The 17,852-nt window shown below is 39.5% G+C and overlaps 1 non-coding gene across 1 annotated transcript; it reads left to right on the plus strand.

Annotated features, from left to right (window-relative positions):
- Positions 1 to 17,098: 17,098 nt before the first annotated feature.
- On the plus strand, positions 17,099 to 17,176 carry LOC114505884. The gene has a single exon (XR_003685335.1). It is a non-coding gene; the product is annotated as a small nucleolar RNA SNORD69 (small nucleolar RNA).
- The last annotated feature ends 676 nt before the right edge of the window (positions 17,177 to 17,852 follow it).

A 17,852-nucleotide genomic window follows, 5' to 3' on the forward strand; every position in this document is an offset into this window, starting at 1 on the left:
AAAGAAGCCACATTCATCCAGATGGGTAGGAGGGTTGGAGACCCAGAGAGGTGTTGGAGTGCAGACAGGCGCTGAAAGGTGTGGACATGTGGAACAGGTGGTCCCACACCTACATGTGGTGGATAAATATCGGGAGGGATACCTTGAAAGCAAGGGATCTCAGCCCCACACCAGACCACCCAGCCCAGGGTTCCAGTGCCAAGGAGATGAGTCCCTACAACCTCTGGCTGCAAAAAACAGTGGAGATTGAATTGGTGGAAGAAACTGCAGGATTCTCAGGAGTATCCTCATAAAGGGCACATCATGAATTTAGGAATTATGCAGATTCACACTCCCTGGACTTCAGCACCAGGACAACAGCTGGAAGGGCACCAGTGGCACGCAGGGAAAAACTGAAGTGCCTGGCAACAGGGAGAGTGCTGGGGGACAGCTTCCTGACAGATAAAATGTCAGACCTTTGGTTCAGATTCAAAACCCCACATTGTGCCCTCTCTGATGGTCCTGCTCACATTTCGTGCAGAGTTTTTTTGTAAAATATCAAATCACCCAGGTGACTCAGCCCCATTACAGTCTAGATTTGGCACCCTGAGACTTCTGGCCTTTCCCAAAACTAAAATCACCTTTGAAAAGGAGGAGATTTCAGATGTTCAGTGAGATTCAGAAAAATACAACGGGGCAGCTGATGATGTTTAGGAGAACTGTGTGAGATCCCAAGGTGCTTACTTTGAGGGGGCCTGAGGCATCACTGTCCGATATACAACGTTTCTTGTATTTTCTTCAATAAAGGTGTCTGTTTTTCATATTACATGGCTGGATACCTTCTGGACTGACTTTGTATAGTCAATAACATTGTAATAAATATGTATCATGCCACACAAGTACTGGAAATATTGGGGGGAACATTTTGTAAAGCACATGATTCTCTAACCAATAGGCTGTACACCTGAACCTTACACAAAATAATTTTTTTTTATTTTAAACAGCCAGTTATCTTCTCCTAGAATACCAGCGCCTTTATGCTCTTATATTAAAATCTAAATATTTATAATGGCTAAAGGATACATTAGAATATTGTGCCTTTCAAACACATTTTTCATAATTTCCAGATCTCTTAGAAGCAAGCATGGGGTAGTAATAGTGCCTGCTTTATTCTCTCCTTCGAGTATACTTGCTATTGTATTGTTTTAGCCACAAGTAAATAAGACATAAATTTAATTACTGGTGAGCATTTGCAATTTATGACTCAAGAACTCTCAGAGAAGAGAATTTGATGTACTTTCCACCTGCCCTTTTACCAACATTAAACAAACAGTATGTTTTACTACAACCCACTTCTGAGATTTATCAGTTGCTTTTATTTATTTCTCTGCCAACCTCAGCCTTGTCAGCAGGACTTTGGCATGTCAGCTCTGGTATTTGATGCCAATTAGACACTTTTAAAATAAACTGTTCTTTTTGGAACTATACACATTTGAATAGGCCTCAAAACTGTAAAGAATGATTATCATAGAGGTTGAGGATAAGGAGCCAACCCATTCCATATGCGCCTATTCCTCTCCATATTAGACCAACTCCGACTTACTACAAAAGAAAAGGAAAAAGAAAAGATAAAAGAAGCGAAATGAAACAAAAGCACAGAGTGTATCATGAGTGTTAAGTTGTTTGGTGGTTTGAAATGCGCCGTGATATTTTTAGGTTGTTTGGAAACAATATTGATGATTAGAGTATATTTCCAGGGTTCCAATTAATAAGTGATAGAACTCCATTTTGTCATGACTTATTGCAAAAGTAGTAGATGGCAAATTTTTGTCCTGTGGATTCTACCCACACTCTTCCCACACACATATGCACAAATCCTCTGAAAAAAAAAATGGCATCAAGAAAGTCTCCCCTCTCTTTTATTTAACAAGGCAGCTATGCAGCTTGCCATCCTGGGCTACCAGCCAGAAGATTATGGCAAAAATAATCACCTTTGCAATATTAAGGAAAACATGAAACTGGCACTATGATTCAGAGGTTTATTTCTTTTCCTCTAAATATGAGACCACGTTTTCACATTTTATTTAGGAAATAGTTTCCTGCAAGATGTATCTGGGCAAAAAAAAAAAAAAAAGAGTTGTTTTCTTTTCAACAAATAGCTAGAGGTGCTGAAAGATTTCCTGTTAAAGCTGCGTAAGGCATTCCACTACTTAAAAGGGAATTTAGCGTTGATGAAAGATGCCAGTTTGACAGGCATGGAAAATGAAGGAAGCATTCTTTATTCCCAGGGCACATCATTTCAAAACGAGGAATCATCTCTTATGGTTAAGAGGGTCATACCTTATTGTTTAATATTCATTGAGAGTACGCACATGCTAGATGATGGAAAGATACACAGGAGACATAGTCTATGTCCTCTAAGACATTACATTCTTCAAACCAGCATATTCGTGGTCTCAGGAGCATAATAGACAAGACTAGTGGCCCTTACTTTAAAAAGGTCCAAGGCAACAAAAGCAAGGGTCCAAGGCATGAAAAGGGAAGGGTAAATATCGTTCAGTTTGGACATCTTTACTGCTTTCTGAAGGTGCTGTCCCTCTGTCTGCAAAGCTAACAGGTGGGACTGCATGGGCTCCTGCTTTCATGGCAGCCGTGACATGGTATCTAATGCTGTGATCTGTGGGCAATACTCATCACAAGCTCTATCTACTTCCACCCCACTTCTAATTATTATTTTTAATTTTCTTAAATACTCATGCCTTATGCTACTTCAGACTGCATACAAAACCTGGGAAGAATCATTGGCTCCAAAACTTCAGACATAGTAAATATCCACAGCACTAGGTGTCTCACGTATTAGATGGTTAGCTGTTCCTCATTTAGCATGAACTGACAGTGAGCATGGGGAATACAACAACTCCCAGGGGAGTGTATCTGCATTAGTGAACTGAGTAAAGAATAAGAGGGATTGAGCTTTGAGTATGTGTGCTATATGGAAATTTGTGGTGAGGTATATCTGGGGGCTGGAGATGGAGAACTGAGGATAGTGTGACATAATACATTCTCTCTGCCTGGCTCTGAAGCCATATGTTAATGAGGGCTGCTGATGAAAACTGAAGGAGCTATGTTCATGAAGCACTGAATGTAAGTGGTATTGCTTCAGGGAACAGGTGACCACAAAAATGACACAGAATAGGGAAGAGAAGCAGTTTGTCCATTTCTGGGTGGAACATAGTATGACTCTGGCAACACTGTGAGGGCTGAGAAGCAGTTTGGTCCATTAAAGGGGTGGTTAACACTGGAATTCCTGAAAGGGAAGCAGTCTATGTAAAGAGTGTAAAATTAGTTGTGGCAACGGCAATAGAAAGGCCAGAGCAGAAATCCATGGGAGGATTGGCTTTGAACATGTGAGATACTGGCTGATCCCAGGAATAATTGGAGAGACTCCGGTAGTGAGAAGCTATGACCATGCTAATTGCAGGGAACACCTGTGAGTGTTCATTGGGATGCTAGAAGTCTGAGCACTGACATTCATGGGATCTCATTTGTTCCCAGATTGATGAAGGGCAATGGCCCTTGAATAATGAAGAAAGCATTCAACATATTTTCTAAAGAGGCCATTGAACCTACCCACAACCACTCCCACCTCTCATACACGCAAGGCTTGTAACTAAGTTAGGATACTGAACTCACAAGCCCTTGCAAGAGGACTGAAGAGTATCACATTTATGTCAAAAGACACTGGAGTTCCAAGTTTGGAGCTCCTGGGGGTAAAGGCTGTGGTGATTTAGCTTGGGGCCAGTCCACAGTTGTCTCTGCCTTAGTAACTGAAAATTTCTGAAGATCTGTGTGTTCACAACTTCACTCTCTGTCCTCTCAGTGTTCTCTGTCTAGAGAGTATATCTTTAGTTTTCACAATCCATGGCCACTTTCCCCTTCTCCTCCCTTCAATTTCACCTTCGAGCTTGGGATGGAGAGCTTTGCTCAACAGCCTCTCTTTCCTAATCTCTTACTCAGAAGTTCTGAACAAAAACCTAGAGCACCTGGAAGTTCCAGCTGATTTAAGGCTGCTCATTGAACCAGTATCCCACAGGCTGCGCTGAACATCGAAGGGTGTATGTGTGTGATGAGAGATGGTACTCAATGACTTTTGCAAATTTGGAAACTGCTTCTTGTTCATTATCATGTTTTATTCATCAGTGACCAGAAGGCTGGAGACTTTAACAAACTTTTACCAACAAAAATGTGTAATGTGATGAACTTCACTCACTGTTTGTCCAACGGTCCAGAGAAAGAAACAGTTTACAGACGACTGAGGCATGATGAAAAAGAACTTTGAAATTTTCTTTACAAAAAATAGTACTACAAGGATTCTAAACCTTGGAAGTACATTAATATAGGATCTGTTGCTGTTTTAAAATAATGAAATCCACACTGGAAAAATACAATAAAAATGAACTATTAAAAAAAAAAAGAAACTGGGGCACTGAGGGGAAGTTAACTTGCTCTAAGTTTCAGAGCTGATATACCATAGTGAGGACTTGAACTCAGGCAGCCTGACCACAGAACCCTGGCTAAGCTCATCAGTGCAACACTGGTAGAAACTAGCTACATGCACAGCATTTAATTTCCTCCTGTTGAATACACAGGAAGACTGCATTCCTCAGTTTCCACTTCAGTTAGGTTGGAGTCAAGTGATTGTTTCTGCAAAGAAATCAAGGAAGTCATGAATTGTCATGCAGACTCTCTTTACTCAGTGCTCTCCTATGTGGCCGAATGAAGGAGGACCCAGTGGAGGGACTTGGAGGAAGTCGTAAAAATTGTGGCAAAACAAAGTACAAGAAACCATGACTCCTGAATTATGGGGAAGATCATCTGCGAAACACCCAAGTAAACTGTAAGGAGAACAAAAAATAAACCTTTATGTGTTAGAAAAACAAACAACGAAACCCAAAGTTGCCATTCTTACAATGAATACTACAACATGTTAGCACCAAGCTTCAAACGGATTAGTATTTATTGCATTATTAAAATTGTGCCCTCCATGAAGTCATCTAAGCAGAGTGTGGGAGGAAGAAAGAAAACATTAAAATAGGTCATGGTGTAGCAGCAGTCGATGACTTTGCACCCTCTCCAAATATATGTTTGTCTCAGAGAAATATTTCACTGACTAGCACTTTGTCACACTGCTCACTGCTCATTATCATTTCAAATGTACTTTCTGTGCTCTGAGGTGCCTCTCTGCTGCCCCAGGGCTTTGCCAAGACACTAAAAAGTTTAGTTGCCATGCATAATATACAACACAAGTTACCAGCATGAATTTTAAACAGTGTTTTTCTTCATCACATCCCAGAGCCCCTCTAGATCCAGGAAGTGGGGGGAGGCTTTATTTATTTATTTTATTGCCCCCCCCTTTTTAAAAAAAAAATTAACCCTTGCCATATCTCTATTCATGCATCCATAATAATAATAAAAAAAACCTAAAATGAGAACAAATGAAAACACGTATCTTAAGGCAATTGACAAAATAGATATAAATGCCAGGATGAAGACTTTGGCAGAGGCAAATGACAGAAATAAATGTAAGTAAGGAAGTTATAATTATAACAGAATAGACCAGTGCCATGTTATGTTCAATACAGTGTCTGTTTCTTAGACAGCAAAACATATTGGTCAGCATGGTGAGCGGTTAAGAGCTGGGCTCTGGAGTTGGACTGTTACTGACTGTGTTTGAATATGGACTCCGCAATTTACTAACCGTGTGACCTTGGACAAACTACTTACGACCTCTGGCTTTGGCTTCCTCTTTTGTAAAATGGGAATAATAAGAGTGTCTATCTCACATAAGGAGTACAGGAGTTCATATGTATGTAAAGTGCTTAAAACAATGTCTGTCATACAGTAAGCATGTAACAAACACATCATTTATTATTGTTATTATTCATCACTATTAGTGAAACAAACATAATTTGGATCCATGTGTTTTGGTTATCAACGCAAATATTTTTATTGAAAATAGTAAAAAAATAAAACACCTGAGGCCCTGGCTGGTGTAGCTCAGTGGATTGAGCGCAGGCTTGTGAAGCAAAGCATTGCTGGTTTGATTCTCAGTCAGGGAGCATGCCTGGGTTGCAGGCCATATCCCCAGTATGGGGTGTGCTAGAGGCAACCACACATTGATGTTTCACTCCCTCTCTTTCTCCCTCCCTTCCCCATCTCTCTAAAATAAATAAATAAATAAATAAAACCTTTTAAAAATAAAACATCTGAATTTTCATTCAATGGAAATTATATGGCCTGTACTGATAAGTGGAAATTAGCAAGAGCCAACAGCTAAAGGGTAGGTACACACTATAGGTTACATTGTCAGTTTTGTAAGAGAAAAGGATGGAATTTCTAAATATTTGGCTGATCAATCAGCTCAAGAGGTTTTTATCAACACTTTTCAATGCTAGATCTATGAGTGATTCTCAAATGATCCCTCTCGGTCTAGAGAAGCATTTTTTTAAAAAAATCACCACCATACTTTCCAAAAAGGTTCTGCCCAAGAAGATACTGAGTTGAATGAACTAAAGGTAGATTTTGTAAAGAAATGCTTATGTACTTAGCAGTTTTTGGAGTCCTAGGTTTGGGAATCGAACAGATGGAATCTACAGTTCATTTCAGTGTTGGGATTCTGATTCTGTGATTCAAAATATTTCTCATATTTGTATTACACTACTTGCATTCTTGAGACTGTCCACTAGTTTTCAGTTAAAGCCCATGAAGAGTAACTCCTTACCTCTAGATGTCTCATCTATCTTGCTTAACTTTTCCTTTTATCCCCAATTCTCTATCCCACAGTCACCAGCCACTGTTCCTATTTTTTAAAACATTTTATTTATTTATTCTTTATAAAGGGTAAGGGAGGGAGAAAGAGAGGGAGAGAAACATCAATGTGTGGTTGCCTCATGTGTGCCCGCCACTGGTGACCTGGCCTGCAACCCAGGCATGTGCCCTGACTGGGAACTGAACCCATGATCATTTGATTCACAGGCCGGCACTCAATTCACGGAGCTACACCAGCTAGGGCCACTGTTCCTATTTGTAAGCCATATCTCTCAAATATAAATCTACAAATAGGACTATATACTTTTTCTTATTGAAAAATAACCATTTATACTACTTTTCAACTTCTCACGGGCTTTGCCAGCTGATGACAATTTTATCTGAGGGAAAAACTTGGGAATCACTGTACAATAAATTATTGACTTTCTCTCAGCACCTACATACAATACAGTAGGTCACCAGTCCTGTAGGCCATACCATCCAAATAATAACATAATATTAATTATGTATTGAGCACTTGCACTAGGTACTATGCAACATCACTGTAGGCTCAAAGAAGTTAATAACTTTGCAAAAGCCCTACAGATAGTACATACTATTGCTAGAATTCACAGTTATTGCTCACAGGCTCCAAAGCCCATGCTCACACCATGCTGCCTCTTCTTCCAAACCACTATTTCTCATTTGGATCAATGAAGTAACCTCTTAATTGGCTTCCTTGTCTCCACATTTAACCATCCTTCACTCAATCTTTACTTCCAGCTGCTGCCAGATTCAGTTTTCTGAAATGGAAATGCAATCACATCACTTGCATGCTCCCCACTGTCTTTAGAATGAAATTCAATTTCTGTAGATGATATAGAAGGCCCTTGGTAAAATAACCCCTACCCACCTCTCTTGCTTTTTACCCACGCACCTTTTGCTCTGGGTAAACTAAGCTAGCCTTACTTTCTCCACTAATTCCATGTACTCATGCCTCTGAGTTTTTGTACATGTGATTTCCACTGTCTGAAAAGGTCAACCCCATTTTGACACTTAGCAAACTCCTGTGTATCCCTTAAGAGTCTTCAGCATACAGGAGGTGCTCAGTATGTACCTACTGACAAAGCAACAATAATACAGGCTACTTCCTTTTCCAAATTAAGGGACAGAGATGAACATGGGTAAGTACAGGAATCTGATTTGCTAACATGCTATAAAAACATGCATTTGAGGCTTATGCTTCTAGAAATTGTTTTCCTAGCCATGACCTCACATCTGTGAAATGTTGCCCAGTGAGCAGATCATAATTATGAAATATAATGTTTGCATACTAGGCAGTAGAATCCTTGCTATGTTCATTAAATATACATTAGTTGATATTTACAAATGTTTTGTATATATTAAAAAATGTTAAAATACATTTTCAGTCTATGAATAAATTCACTACAACGTTCGACTCAAGTTTTTATTAACCTCTTACTTAAGTGTTAATATTTCCCATCCTATTGGGAGCAACAGGACACATTCCACACATTGGCTTCTAAGAGGTCACTGATTTATTTTCAGTTTGTCTGGTCACTAAGACTTGGCACAGAGTTACCTTCATAAATGATTCAAGATAATGGAAAATATTAAAATGAAAGAAATAACAGTAAAAATGGGGCTCCACAAGTGAGAAATGATCACTGGAATATCACTTCTCAGGGGAATCACCCCACTTAGCCATTCATTAAAAGTTGCGTCAAGGACACTCTCACAGGAAAGAAGCATAGCTGTTGCATACACTGTGGTGCACGGTGTGGTGGTGGTTTTTTGCGGGGGTAAAGTTACACTTAGAATACATGGTGTGGACTCTGGAAAAGCTCAAGATGACTTTGGTAACAGCAAGATTTTCCATTAACCACAGGTGGCTCTGTGATAGTGGTTTAAGGGATAAGCAGGTACACATATTTTAATTACAATTCCATGTCATACCATTAAAAAATGTTCAACATAACTTGATATTAAGAATCGTTGTCTAAGACGTTATGTCATTTCTTATGTCCGCTTCCTATAAAAAGTAGATGTGTGTGTAGATGATAAATGTATTTATGATAATGAAGGAAAAAAGGCCCCTTCTTTCAAAAGTACCATCTATTTTTATCTCTAAGTCCCATACGACCCTCTTTCTGAACACCTGAGCCTCTCTCCCAGCTCCCTAAAATATAGTACTTCAAAAGCTTTCTATCTACTTCCTCTTTCTCCTACTTTATCTCTCCTTCTCCCACTTTTCACTAGATTCTTACCACTACCCTTTACCTCTACATAAGCATAATAGATCTTTATCCTTTTGAGAAAGTAAATAATTTCCTGGTACTTTATTACCCCCATATATACAAACTCCAGAAAATTTATAAACATTCAAAAGGCAGAACCACCACCTAAGTATCCTATACCACCTTCTTATCTGCCTGTTGATCTGCCCATCTCATAAAAGTAGGCAGTCTCCTTACACCTACATTTAGCATGAGTCCTCTGTGATGTCTTACATCCTAGAACCAGAATTAAAACAAGTTAAAGCTGGAAGAGCCCTTGTCAATAATCCAGTCTTTACACGTGAAGATTATTAAACTGAGATTCAGAAAAATGAAATGGCTTAAGAAAACAAAGAGTCTCCATACTGTCTCTTGGTTTGCAATTACTTTATCTTTGCTTTTCTCTTCCTGCTCTGGCTTTCTGAGGTTGGTTCCTTGTCACTCACACAGTATTTGTTTTGGATCCTTGCTCCCTCTCTGGATTTGGACTATTATTCTAATAATTCCACTATATCAATCCCTTGACTTGGGATGTCAATCAGGTCGTGTTCTTGGGTTGCTCACCAGCCCCGACCTGGTATGCTCTAGACTCTAGCTTGAGCCTTAGGTTTTGCAGTCCATGTACAACACACAAATCTTATTTCCTCTATCGTGCCATGATCAGTTGGTTCAGTGACACAGACTTCTATAAAATAGAGTTAAAAATTACTTCCTTCCTTTGAAGGCAATTATGTATAAAGAGGTGAATATGGATCCATCAACTTAGAAAACAAAGGCATAAATGTTCTCTGCTTGGTGAAAATCAGTGAAGTGTAAAATGGGTTATGTTCAAACCATGTAAATGCTGCCTCTAAACCTATCATGTTATCATCCATCGAGGAACCCTAAACAATCACATTGAGTGAATGTGACATGGCCTCCTCCATATCTAAAATTTTGCCTAGGCCTATGACATAACAGAAATAAATTGCTGAAACGCACAAGGATGATGACAATGGAATAATATTTTAAGCACGGCATTATTTTCATTATAAGTTAGACAGAAAAAAAGGCAGAAAGAAGTTTGCAATACTGCAAAGATGGATGTTAACTGCTGCCCAGTTAGGGGTAAAAAAAACACAAAAAATGCATTGCCGCACATTTTTTATTTTACAGATATGTATTAAAAAAGTGTGCTCCCGAGTCTTATTCACAAACAGAAGATACATTGCTCACACTTAAAGAAAATGAAATCAAACAGGATAAAACATGAGCAGAGAGACTTCAGACATGTTCCCCAGGCATACCATCTTGACAAACTTGTGAAGAAGAGCAGTTCTCTAGCTAGAGAGATCCTTCCTTCAACTGGGCAGATGGGTCTAGTAAATGCATACACAATTAGCTTTGTGCTGAAGCAGAAAGACCGAGAGGGAAAGGAATAAATGCACACCACATCAGTATAATCCAAAAGTAATCTTATTTTGCTCTGTAATCATAGAGATGCAGTGATCTTTTTATAATTTGGGCTGGATTTTTAGTAAATTTGGAAGTTACGTGGAAGAATGAGAGATAAAAATAACTACTTACAATAGGTAGCTGTCTATTAATAGGCTATGAACCTAAGGTTTTCTTTCTTTTAAAGATTTTATTTATTTATTTTTAGAGAGAGGAGAATGGAGAGAGAGAAAGAGAGGGAGAGAAACAACAATGTGTGGTTGCCTCTTGTGCCACCCCCACTGGGGGCCTGGCCCACAACCCAGGCATGTGCCCTCACTGGGAATCCAACCAGCAACCCTTGAACCTAAGGTTTTCATCATTTGTTTTCTATTTGAAAAATAAAAGTAGCTTCCATTCAAGGTGGCGATATAAGTAAATGTGGTACATGCATCCTCCCACAGCCATGTCAAAAGTACAACTAAGGTACAAAGCAACCATCATTCAGAACTGCCTGAAGTCTGGCTGAATGGAAGTCCTACAACAAAGGATATAAAGAAGAAGCCATATCAAGACTGGTAGGAGCGGGGAGATGAGGAACAGGCTGATCCCACACCCACTTGTAGTAGATAAAAATCAGGAGGATATCTCAGCTGTGGAGGAGCCCGTGGAGAGTGAGGGGTCTCGGCCTAATATCAATCCCCCCAGCCCAGGGGTCCAGCAGCAGGAAGAGAAGTCCCCATAACTTTTGGCTGCAAAAACCAGTGGGGGTTGTGGCTGAGTGAGATGGAGGGCTTCCAGAGTCTTGCCAGAGTCCAGACATTCCTCTTAAAGGGTCCACATACGGATTTACTCAGACTCACTCTGTCTGAGCTACACTGTTTGGATAGCAGCTTGAAAGGCACCAGGGACACCAAAGGAGGAACTGAATTGTCTGGCATCAGGGCAAGAGCTGGGGAGCAGCTTTCTCCTAGACAGAACTATTGGCAGAGGCCTTTGTTCCTTTAGTGAGCCCACCCCCAACCCACAGAGCTGGCAGGAGGATGCTGTATCTGAGTCTCCATCAACCTGGCTACCACTGTTTTCCCTGTCCTGGTGATTCCCTGAGGCCCTGCCCCACCCAACTTTCATGCCTACCCAGGCTGTTTTCAGTGGCTTTTCCATACAAATGGCTTGTTTTGGCTCATGCTTCAGATTTTCCTAAATTCTGTCAAACATTCTGTCAAACATGCAGAATCTGGCCTCAGCAAGCACCATACCTCTCACTAAGTGGCCCCAGGCCTGGCACTAGCAGCAACCTGCCTTGGTTCATAGCTTGGCCTTGCCTGGGTACCTCCAAGACCAGCACAAATAGCAGCCAACTGCAGATCACTTTATAGCTCATGCCAGGATGCCCCCATAAAAACACAGGTGGTGACTGACCTTTGCCTGTACTATCTGGGAGGCTCCAGAGCCATCCTACCCAGTGGACAGCTACAAACCATATCGTAGCACCACCCAAACCCCTCCACAAGTGACATATTCAAGGGATGGACTCAGCATGTACCAGAACCCCACTTAAGTAAGCCCTGCTCCATGGGGTGAGCCTGTGCACAGCTGATCCTCCATGGTGGTCTTAGCTAGTCCTTTCAGCTAATTGGATGTTGACATGCCAACAGCAAGCAAGGCTCAACTACAACAGGAGGATATACACGGCCCACACAGAGGGGGTGCACCTGGAGTGCCGAGGTTGCATCAATAGGAAGGCTGTGCCACTGGACCCTACAGGACACCTACTCCATCAGGCCACACTACCAATCCCAGGAGAAGCATCAGCTCTACCTAACACACAGAAACAAACACAGGGAGGCTGCCAAAATGAAGAGACAAAGAAATATGTCCCAAATGAAAGAACAGAACTAAACTCTGGAAAAACTACTAAACAAAATTGAGACAAGCAATCTACTAGATACAGAATTCAAAACACTGGTTATATATAAGGATGCTCAATGAACTTAACCCAAACTTTGACAACATAAAAAGGACATGGAAACCATAAAAAAAAACTGTCAGAAATGAAGGATTCACTAATTGAAATGAAGGTGAATTTACAAGGAATCAACAGTAGAGTAGATGAAATGGAGAGTCAAATCAGTGATTTGCAATATAAGGAAGCAAAAGCACCAAATCAGTAGAGGAGAAAGACAAAGAATGCCCCCCAAATGAAGACAGTGTAAGGAACGTCTGGGACAACTTCAAGCATACCAACATTCGCACATTGGTGGTGCCAAAAGGAGAAGAGAGAGATCAAGAAATCGAAAACCTATTTGAAAAAACAATGCCTGAAAATTTTCCTAACCTGGTGGAGGAAATACACACATAAGACCAGGAAGTGCAGAGAATCCCAAACAAGATGAACCCAAAGAGGCCCACACCAAGACACATTGTACCTAAAATGTCAAAGATTAAAGACAAATTTGAGGATTTTAAAAGCAGCAGGAGAAAGACTGTTAAGTTGTCTAAAAGGGAGCTCCCATAAGACTGTCAGCTGATTTCTCAACAAAAACAATTCAGGCCAGGTGGTACTGGCACAAAATATTCAAAGTGATGAAAAGCAAGGACCTACAACCAATAATGCTCTACCCAGCAAAGCTATGATTTAGAATCAAAGGATATATAAGGAACTTCTCAGATAATGGAAAGCTAAAGGAGTTCATCATCACCATTATTACATGAAATGTTAAAGTGTCTTCTTTAAGAAGAAAAAAATAGAAAAAAACCACGAAGTGAACAAGCAGAACAAAAACAGACTCATAGATACAGAGAACATTTTGATGGTTGCCAGGTGGGAGGGCAGTTGAGGGTATGGGTGAAAAAAGTGGCGGTATTAAGAAGTACAAACTGATAGTTACAGAATATGAATGTACACTACAGCATAGAAAATACAGTCAACAATATTCTAATAACTATGTATGGTGTCAGATGGGTATAAGATATATCAGGATGACCATTTAGTAAGTTATATAAATGTTTAATCACTGAGGTATACACCTGAAACTAATATAATATTGTATGTCTACTGTAATTGAAAAATAAAAAAATGATTTAAGAAGAAAAAGAAAAAGAGAAAAATTAAATTAAAAAATTGGAAGGGCTAAAAGTGCATAGACAAGCCACATACTGAAAGGAGATATTTTCAATTTATATAACTGACAAAGGATCAGTATCTGGAATAAATAAAGAATTCCTACAAATCAATTAGGAAAACAAAGTCTTGTTCATCATAGTAAAAGAAAATTAGTTAATTTCAATGTCTATCAGAAGAGGAAATGGATAGGTAAACTGTGGTTTATTTAAGCAATGGAATACTCCACAGCAACAAAGTGTCTAGATTTGTCTGTATCAACATGAACAAATCTGAAAAATAATGCTGCTTGAAAAAATGTCAATTTACAAAACATGCACAGTACTTCTGCAAATTTTAGGGGCAAAGTAATTTTACAAAGTTTCAGTGACAGGTACTCATATAAGTAAAATTATGCAAACATACTGAAAGGATACAAACCAAATCCAATTTCGGAAGAGTGGTTAACTCTGGGAAGAAAAGGAGCGGGCAGAGTTTTACGTAGGTCTTTAACATTAAATGTGACAAGATGTTAAAAGAGGATTAATATTGGTTGTGGGCAGATAAATGTTTTATTTTCTGCAGTTTTTTTGCATATCAAAAATACTTCATCCAGAAAACAAAATCAGCATTTGTGTATGTTTCTCAGCATGCATTTACAGAAGACTGGGGACAGAAAATGGAATGCCTCAGTGTACGGCAGTGAGGGACAGTGGCTAATTAGACAGAAGTGACATCATCAGCTCTATCCATCCAATGAAAATGTTTACCAGCTAGGCATAAAAAGGCACTAAATTCAGAACAGGGAACTTAGTGAAACCTTGTCTTTACAGTGTTTTTATTCTAAGTAAAGAGCTTCAATGGTCATTTTAGGCATGGGCCAAAAAACCGCCCCCAAAACATGTCCTTTTAAGTCACCTAACCCACGTCCTTCAGATGCAATCAGCCTCAATCCATTCTGTCAAGTGATTGGACCTTATCTCTTTGGTACATCAGTAGTGGAGGTCCTGCTGTTTTTAGTTCTGCTTATAGTAAATCTTGATGGCTTCACAGCTGAGTGACAGGAGTGGATAGAGTATAGGATTGGAGCCTTGGGAATTCAGTCCGTGGCAATGACTTCTTATAAGTTGGACATGTGGCTTGACCTCTCTGACCTCTGTTTTTCCATCTTTCAAACAAAGATAATAATATCGACCACCACACGCTATTTTAAAATATACTTCTTTTCCTGTATGTCCACCATCAGATAAATGCAAGGTGCTATACAATAACCTTATGATAATAATGTCATTGAAACTTAAGGTATGAGATTCCCTTACAGAAAAAAGCCACTTCCATCAATTCTTTTAGTATTCTCATCTACTAAACTCTCTTGGGATAGCCTCAAAACTATCTGCTTCATTTCAAACATTTTGAGAGCAAAATATGATTGTAAAGTATTTATTAAATTTCCAGAGTAAGTATCACCCAACTCTGAGCATTAGCTATTCATTTTCAATGAGACTTAGTAATAATCATGGCAGAAACATGGAAACCTCTTCAGACATTTATTAAGACTAGCTGTTTGAGTGCACATTTGCAGGTAAATGTGCAAAAGATAACAAAGTGGGGTTTGAACTCCACACAAGGCTGCCAGTGGACATGGCACAACATCTCTGAAATGCCTTATAATGAAAAAGCTGTTGACCTCTTCTCCTTAGGTTAGTCAGATCATGCTTAAAGAATGTGTGATAATCAGTAGCCAATTGCCTACTTGATCACCTCAAGTGAAGCTCTAGGTGCTCAATACTAATGGAATTTGCTTTTTTAAAAAGGTAAAAATGATACCTGGAGATACACACACACAATAATTTTATGTTACCCAGGCATTAATATGTTACAGCTGAATTTATATGCCATTTTACTTATAAATTTCAGTGCCTTTTCTTTGAGCAGAAGAGTAATGAAGTTAGATTATGATTTGCTATGTTTATTTCAAGGTGATTAAAACAGGGACATAGTCACCATGGATAGGATATGTCTATGCCTAAAACTACTTCTAGAGGGTTCGTACCTGAGGGTTCAGAAGAGTACAACCTCTCCATGTAACTAGGTACTTTTGGTAAAATGACAAGACAACAAAAAATTGTCAGATAACAGCTGTCTCTAAATATTACCCTCACTTGGGTGGAGAAAGTATTTTTCCCCATGCTTTTCTACCTCAGTGGAAGAAGCATGCACTTTTGTCCTTTTGGTTAAAGAAAGAAAAGGAAAACAGGGGAGCAAAGAGATAAGCTATGGAATTGAAACCAAAACTAAGGCCAGCTACAATATCTAGGGGGCTTGCATTCTGTAAATGAAAGCAAGGACTCCTGCAAAGGCAAAAAGACTTGCTCAGTATGCAACATGTGTTCCCCATTATTAGGAAAGAGCAGACAAAATTCAGTCTCGGAGTACCAATCTTGTACAATTGCTTCTGCAGCAACCCTGCTAACCTGGGGCTTCTCAAAAGCTCTGCATGTGTAACATAGGTTGTGACCCGTCTTAGCTAACAGGTGAGTTATCTGGCTGTCTCTTTCTGAGAATGATCAAAAAAAGAGAGAGAGGAATTCACTTGGGGATGATTCAACAGATAAGGAATCAACATGCCACCTGTGGTCAGACCTACTATGTCTTTATCAACTCATATGCTCTGAAACCACCATTCACTTACTGAACAGGAAGATCTGTGCTGCCAGCATCATCTTGATGGAAACAGAGGCCCTGCTGGGGATGATATAAACTCCCAAAGGTCTGTAAACAAAGTTGCCAGGACATACCAAGAACATGCCGAGTGATTTTGTCTCTTATGCATAATTACCCTCAGCTGTCTTATCTGTGGTCTGTTTTCCATCAGCAAAGTATATTTACCACTGAACAGCTGTCCTACAGAAAGTCAATTTGGTTCCTTAGAAATATTCTAAAATTTGCAGCGTTTAATCTCACACTTATGGTGTTATCCAAGCTGGGTTTGGACAAAAGTGACATAGGTGTTTACATTCACTCCCCCTTAGTTTTCCCTATATCTTCTGATGGTTCTTCATCACCCCTTGAGATTGCTAAACTATCAGTCTACTGCCCAGAATTCCACATTACCATGACCCAATGCCTCATGTACCTTCTGATGCAAAGTTTGTGCTTCATAAATATTTGGAAATCAATTCATGAATGAATCAAAACCCCAAGGCCTATGAGAATTCCCCAGGTTCTGCAGAATGACAGGAAGAATGGGATAAGCTCATGGGTTTGAAATGATTAAGGTTGATATGCAAACATCACCCATTCTTTACTGTCAAGTAGTAGATTCCTTTGCTGATGCTCTATTTTGTTTTTGTATTTGAAATCAGTCTTTATTTCATTGTTTTGAAAACTTTCTTACCATAAACTGAAGTCACAGATTTTTTGTTATGAGTCTACTTGGGGTTTACAGAACATAATATGTAACAGAAAGAACTTCAGAACTACTGAAAACAACAACAAAAATCTGTCAGCAAACGATGTTAAACTAGATCCGATGGACTATGCTGAGTTTGTTCAATTCAATCCTGCGCTTTGTATTCTGTCTCTTGTCCTCCAGATAAACTAGTACCCCCATCAACTTCCAGCTCTTGTTCCAGAAAAAAAATGTCAGTGAAAAATGTCTAGGAAAATTCAGGGCAGCCATTATTCTTGGACCTTACACAGTCATCACGAAATCTCCAGTGACATAGTTGATTCTAGCTGTTGTTTTTAAATTATTTTATTGTTGTTCAATTACAGTTGTCTACATTTAATTGTTCCAAAAAAAACTAAGTTGGAAATTGAGACAGTTACACTGTCTTAGTTAGCTCGGGCTCTGTAACAAAATACTGTAAAAGGGGTGTCTTAAACTTGAGGAATTTATTTTCTCACAGTTCTGGAAGTAGGAAATCTGAGATAAAGGTGTCAGCATGGCTGAGTTCCAGTGAGTGATTCTTTGTGACTCATGGATAACCACCTTCTAACTGCGTCCTCACATGACAGAGAGGGAGAGCAAGCTCTCTGGTGTCTCATCTTACAGCGGCACTGATACCATTATGACAATCCTACTCTCATGGCCTCATCTAAACCTAATTACCTCCCAAAGCCCCACCCCCAAATACCATTCACATGGGGGTAAGAGCTTTAACATAGGAATTTTGGGATACACAATTCAGTCCAGAGCCCACTGGTCTCATTTTAAGGCTAATGCTGACTTCTAATCTGAAGGTCAGAAT

This window comes from Phyllostomus discolor, chromosome X, assembly GCF_004126475.2.
Source record: "Phyllostomus discolor isolate MPI-MPIP mPhyDis1 chromosome X, mPhyDis1.pri.v3, whole genome shotgun sequence".
NCBI classification, from domain to species: Eukaryota; Metazoa; Chordata; class Mammalia; order Chiroptera; family Phyllostomidae; genus Phyllostomus; species Phyllostomus discolor.